Source organism: Priapulus caudatus, unplaced genomic scaffold (assembly GCF_000485595.1).
Source record: "Priapulus caudatus unplaced genomic scaffold, Priapulus_caudatus-5.0.1 Scaffold30, whole genome shotgun sequence".
NCBI classification, from domain to species: domain Eukaryota; kingdom Metazoa; phylum Priapulida; class Priapulimorpha; order Priapulimorphida; family Priapulidae; genus Priapulus; species Priapulus caudatus.
The window spans coordinates 496,618-503,328 of NW_014577091.1; positions in this window are offsets into that span (position 1 = coordinate 496,618).

Consider the following 6,711-nt stretch of genomic DNA (forward strand, 5'->3'; position numbering starts at 1 on the left):
GGGGGTGGAGATGCCTACTACGCACATGCAGTTAATTATCACCTTTAAGCGCATGTCCCCCCCAGTCTGTTCACTTGTTAGAAATAATTACGAGCCACAGAACATCCTCAGACGAATAAAGATGTTTGTCGCGGGGCGATCACACTTCTCCGTATTTACTGTTCACTTGCTTTATCATAGATTACTATCGGAGCGTTACACAAGTTACAGTGAAGATGTGAACATTATCAGTTCAGTGCAAGAATCGAATCACGCATGGGGGCAGAAACTATATCAGTTCCATCTATATTCTTCTTCTCATCGGATAGCGGTGCAAACTCGCTAGTTTATATAACGCACACGAACTGATATGTACTCGGAAAGCACAGTCGACGACACGTACGGTTCACGATCGGTTTACAATAACACACTTACCCTGCAAATTCTATAAATAATTTATAATATAGTGTCAGCCGGGATGAGCTGACAACCAAATAAATAAACACCTATATTACAGGATGTATAGAGGGAACGAGAAATATAATCAACGAGTACGATTTATAAAAAGTCTTCTGCAATGCGCCAGACTTGAGTCTTGGATTGCTCATACTGACTACTGATAATATTCAAGATCACTGGGGAAAGCAATGTAGGCATAAACGTGAGAGGTGATAGGGAATATTCGCGTTGATGGTTAGTATATACTAGTAAGATTTTAATAACAACTGATAATCCTATAATAGAGAAACGACGCTGATAGCCACCTTGTAGTCTCATGTGACGCGCCCAACTTCAAATGAAAATAGGTAACGTACCAATAAAGTCAAATTACGTCATCTATTCCATATTTTTGACATGTGGATTATACATGGATAATAGTTCCAGTCTGGTTGAGGGAGTTCACAGATACGGCATATATCCAGCGGTGTGCGCGCCGGAGACGTGTGAAAGGGGAAATGGCACTCCTGACTTCTGACGTGGATGTAAGTGTAATTTGTGTCTCATAGTATGACCTTAAGTAGCGACTGTGGGTGTATGTTTAAATGCGGTCTATTGGCGTTGCAAGTTTAAGTAGTGTCTACTAACGTAAGTATATGTAAAATAAATGTAATATCTTTTTGAGGCGTAATCATCTCTTCACATTAGGCGCCGAGGTTGTAAACTGTTATTATTGATCAGTGTAGCAACTGATTAAACCAGAGGCTGATTGGCAGGGATAATGTACTGGAGTGCAGATGATTGGTGCATGATTATACCGCCTCGGAATCTGAGTAAATGTGAGATGAGCCATCGACTATCGGCCAAGCATAGTGACTACCGCACATCCGCAATTTTTATCGTCTCTTCTCGTGCGTGCTTCTGCTTCCACAGCCATGAAATCTGGCGATCACAAACATAACTTAACAGTATGACTCATGCACGGCTGTATCAAGCACTCGTTGTGTGTAAGTAAACAGACGTTAAGGTTACCCGCCCGGTTCGAGCGTAGCAACATCACATAAGCGTGCCTACAATGCGCATACAATCAAATATGCAAAAATAAAAACCTACCTATGAATAACGAGTGCTTCTCGTGTGCTGTAATATCTCGTACAATGTAATAATTGGACCTTTACACTCGGATCTTTAACAGCGCATGTATTATTTTGCTGAGTCATGGGTCATTTTCCGAGTAACGTTGCGTGACAACTGAAATCTCATTAATTCTTGAAGGCAAGTGACTGTGCGCCACAAATGCGCAAACCTACTATAATATAGTCTGCTATGACTACCATAATCTAGCTGCAATTCGAAGTCAGGAGGCCTTCTTTGAAATTCCGACGATTTTATAAAGGGAAAGAAGCTGTCGAAGCAAACCAAACACGGACTGGACATCGGTATTAGTGAGCCATATAGATGAAAAATACAATTAACGCTCATTGCAATCGAAATCTGCTCGATAAATATTTGAAAAACAACCGTGTGAGTGGGGAAGAGAGATGGAGCGAGACGGAGAGAGAGAGAGAGAGAGAGAGAGAGAGAGAGAGAGAGAGAGAGAGAGAGAGAGAGAGAGAGAGAGAGAGAGGTACGAGCATAGGGAGTGGTATGTGTGTGCGCGTGTGTGAGAGGAAGAGAGTAGTGGGAGAAAGAGAGATAGAGAGGGAGAGTAGAGAGAGGGGGATCAAGAAAGGCGGGAGAGAGAGAGAGCACAGATTGAACAGTGCATGTATCACAACATTTGACCATTCGGACACCCACTTACATGTGTTGTCTGAACCATGCGTCACAGTAAAATAGGCCTCACAGTGTAAGGTATACAGGGTGGAGCTTGACTAGTCACACGTACACCTACTTCTTGCACACAACCCCTGCCTCCTTAACCTCACCACGGCTCACCTACTGATGTATGATATTTTATGAATATCTAACTTTCTCCAAACAAACGCCATGCGCTGTTGCACACACACACACACGCACGCGCGCACGCACGCACGCACGCTCCCCCCCCCCACACACACTACACACACACGCAAGCACGCACGCACGCACGCACGCACGCACGCACGCACGCACACACACACACACACACACACACACACACACACACACACACACACACACACACACACACACACACACACACGATGGCACATGTAAAAATCTACATCGATCACTGCCGTATCCTGCGATTACACTTGTCTAAATCTGCAAAATATTCGCTAGCTCTACTTGTATACTGCAGGTATACACACACCTAGCCATACGACGCCATACACATACCCATATATTACAACGTGATGCTACAACGCAAATCTTTCTACTTTACACTTGCACTAATAATTGAGCATAATCGAACAAATACGACAACTTTCATCGTTGAAAACTTTCATTAATTATATTTTGGTTATCAAATCGTGTATTTTTATCGGGAGCGTCTAACGAACATAGATTACCAGCATTGACATCACGAACATCTATACCCAGGACTTCTACTCATTTTTCTTCATCATTTGTTAATCGACACCAAATTCCCACCAATTCGTCAAATCAACCGGACGCGAATTATATGAGCGGAGTGCGGAGGTTTGCAGTTGATGCTGTTAGCGATCCTTAGACACGCCAGCTCTCATTCGCCTGCCTAAGGTTAGCATTTCGGATGCGAAATGCCATTTTACCAATGACATTCGATGATGTAAATCATACTCGGAACAAATGTGTGTGTGGAAACAGTGAGTAAACAGTGATAACAAAAATAAATACTCACTACTTTACGCGCACAGGAATTACGGAGAAAGAAAGAGAGGCAGACAGACAGACACTCAGACAAACACACAGACAGAGAGCGAGAGAAACAGAAACAGAGTGAGAGTGGGAGAAAGAGAAAAAGGGAGAGAGAGAGAGAGAGACGGAGAGAGTGATAGAAAGAGAGAGCGAGCTAGAGAGAGAGAGGAGAGAGAGAGAGAGAGAGAGAGAGTGAGAGAGAAAATTAAAAAAGTGATATGGCACATTGTAAGATTTTGGTGATGGACTCGACTCGTACTTAGCTCTCGAATCACTCGTCTTGAAAAAAGGAAGCTGCGCGGCTGTCTCGAACAAAGTACTATTCAGGTATTACCGTACAGAGGTTATTAGCTTTTACAGAACCTTTATAGTTCCGTCACACGCGATTACACAGGTACGTCACCGGAATGTGGCAGCCATGATGAATAGCAGCCATCTTGTTGCCAACATTATACTGCAATGCCGACATCAAGTGGCGACTCTCTACATTCCAACTAATAACGAATTGCGATTTTTGCTTATGGTAGCTCATGATTGATGATAAAAAACACACGCGTCGTCATCCCTAAAAAATGTATGGACTGTTTGCTCCAAACCAACATACATTGAACACGAGGCTCCAACGAGAGGTGAACCCCTGTTACTGACGGGCTCACTCATGATTAAGCAAAGTGCTTGTCATTTCGGAGAACGTCAATAGAGGGTTGTGGGCTGTCTCGTCCCGCTTGTGCAGTGAATTCTGCAATACAGCAACAGGCACCGAATTATTACATGGGGATTACTAGTCTTGAGTTACTATAGGCCTACTATCGGCCATGAGATGGCATAACTGAATGCGGACGAAGCATATTTCTGTGTCTACATAATTTGTTAGTGAAGAGACAATAACGGTCAAACAATTTTTTGCAGGCTTAATCCAACGTAGTAACCCAAATGTATATATCTCTGCATATATATATATATATATGTATGTATGTATGTATGTATGTATGTATGTATGTATGTATGTTATGTATGTATGTATGTATGTATGTATTATGATGTATGTATGTATGATGTATGGTATGTATGATATGTATGTATGTATGTATGTATGTATGTATGTATTGTATGTATGTATGTATGTATGTATGTATGTATGTATGTATGTAGTAGTATGTATGTATGTATGGTATGTATGTATGTATGTATGTATGTTATGTATGTATGTATAGCTTGTACTGTATGTATGCTATGTGATAATGTACTGTAATGTATGTATGTATGTATGTATGATGTATAGTAGTATGTATGTATGTATGTATGTATGTATGTTATGTATGTATGTATGTATGTATAGTATGTTATGTATGTATGTATGGTATGTATGTATGCTGATGTATGTATCGTATGTAAGTGGTATGTATGTATGTATGCATGCATGCTGCATGCATGAATGCATCGATGCATTGCATGCATGCATGCTATGCCATCATGTATGTATGTATGTTATGTATGTATAGTTATATGTATATATAATATAATCTTAGCAATATTAGAACGAATGCCATATCTAGGAAAGCACGCGAATAAAGCGATTGAATTTGGCAATAGGCAAGTAGCATGTTAACAAATTAATTATAATAAATTATTCTATCCAATTTGCTAACGTTTCCTTCAACTGCCTCTAGCATATTCCCTATGAAACCCCGCGCGTCGACATATAAAGACCGTCGGCCTTACTATGTGACACACACAAGCAGACACAGACGCACAAACACGCCAACGCGAACACGGCCGCACACGCACGCAACGCACACACACACACCAAGCAGCACACACACACACACACCACGACACAGCACGGGCAACGCACACACAACAACGCGCGCGCGCCGCAGCGCTCGCACGCACGCACGCACCGCAATGCACACACAAGTCACACACCACGCACACGACCCACACCACATCCACACACACCACACACACACACACACACACACACACCACACACACACACACGCACGCACACACACACACGCAATAACACCCCACACACACAACGCAGCAACCACGCACGGCAGCGCGACGCACGCAACACGCAGCCACGCACACGGCACACGCCACACCGCACACGCACACATAGCACACACCGCAACACACACACACACACACACACACACACACACACACACACAACACGACATGCAGACAAACACACACACACCACACACACACATAACACAGCACACCACACACAACACCGCCGCACACACACACACACGCAGCACACACACACACACACACACACAAACAACCGCGCGCGCGCGCCGCGCGTCCGAACCGTTGCCATGACACCCACCTCGGTGTCGTTGATGCAGCGTATGGCACCGAGCGGTGCTGATGAATGGCACGCACTCACGCGTGGCGCCTGTCGGTTGGCTGCGCCGGCGGCCATGTGCCTGCCCTGATGCACTCGCCTTGCCGCCCGCACGTGCCGTGCACGTGAACTAGTCGCGATCGCCGAAGTCCGATGCGCAAGCGACGACGACACGAACCCGCTGAGCCGCCGACGACGACTTCCAGGCCCCGACGTACTGCGTGTCGACGTCGGGTGGTGCGCAGAGGGCGCTGCCGACATTGCCGGCGCAGTGTTTCGGATACTAGAGTGGTGGTGCGTAGGCGTAGCGTTTGACAGCGACACGGCGCTCCAGATGTTCGTCCAGTGACGGCCCATGCCGCCGAGCTGCGACGGCCATGCCAGCGCCCCATTGCCCAGCGTCGAGGTGCGACGCCGACGCGGCTTTCTTGGCCCGGTGACCACCAACGTGCTGGCCTTAAGGCGCCACCTAGTCGTGTCTTCGCGAGCGTAGCGGCCGCTTGAGGGCGGCCGCCGTTCCTCGACAGGCGACCAGCTCTTGGCGGCGGCGCCTTTTGTCGGCATCTTCGCTGCGGCGGAGCGCTGCAGCCCGGGTATGTGGATCGGCGGTGGAGCGGCAGCAGTCGTAGGGGCGCTTGGCCGTAGCCCCGACGCCGCCGGCCGCGACGCGAGCCCGACAGCACCGACTCTTCCGCCGAGCATGCCCGCCGCGTTCTGGAAGAGGGCGCGCCAACTGTGCCGCAGCTCGGCCGTCCTGCACCGCAGATCACCGACGCCTACGTTACTGACCCTGCTCGCCTTTGAGGCGCGCGCCGAATGCGGCAGCTCGCGCCGGCGTCCGGGTACGCCGCCGCCTTGCACAAGTCCAGCCCGCCGTAGCCGACGTCGGCGTAGCAAGTGTCGCCTGCAGCTTCGTAGCCGTAACTTGGTGCGCGGCGCGACTTGGCGGGCCGGTAGCGGCAGAGCGGTGGGCGTACTGCCGCGGGTCGCCATACGTAACTCGTTTTCGCAGTAGCACGGGAACGGCGGCGCGTTGGTGCTCCCCCGGGGGTCGCGGGCCCGCAATCAGTCGTTGCATCCGGCGAACTCCTGCGGCGCGCATACATCGGGTG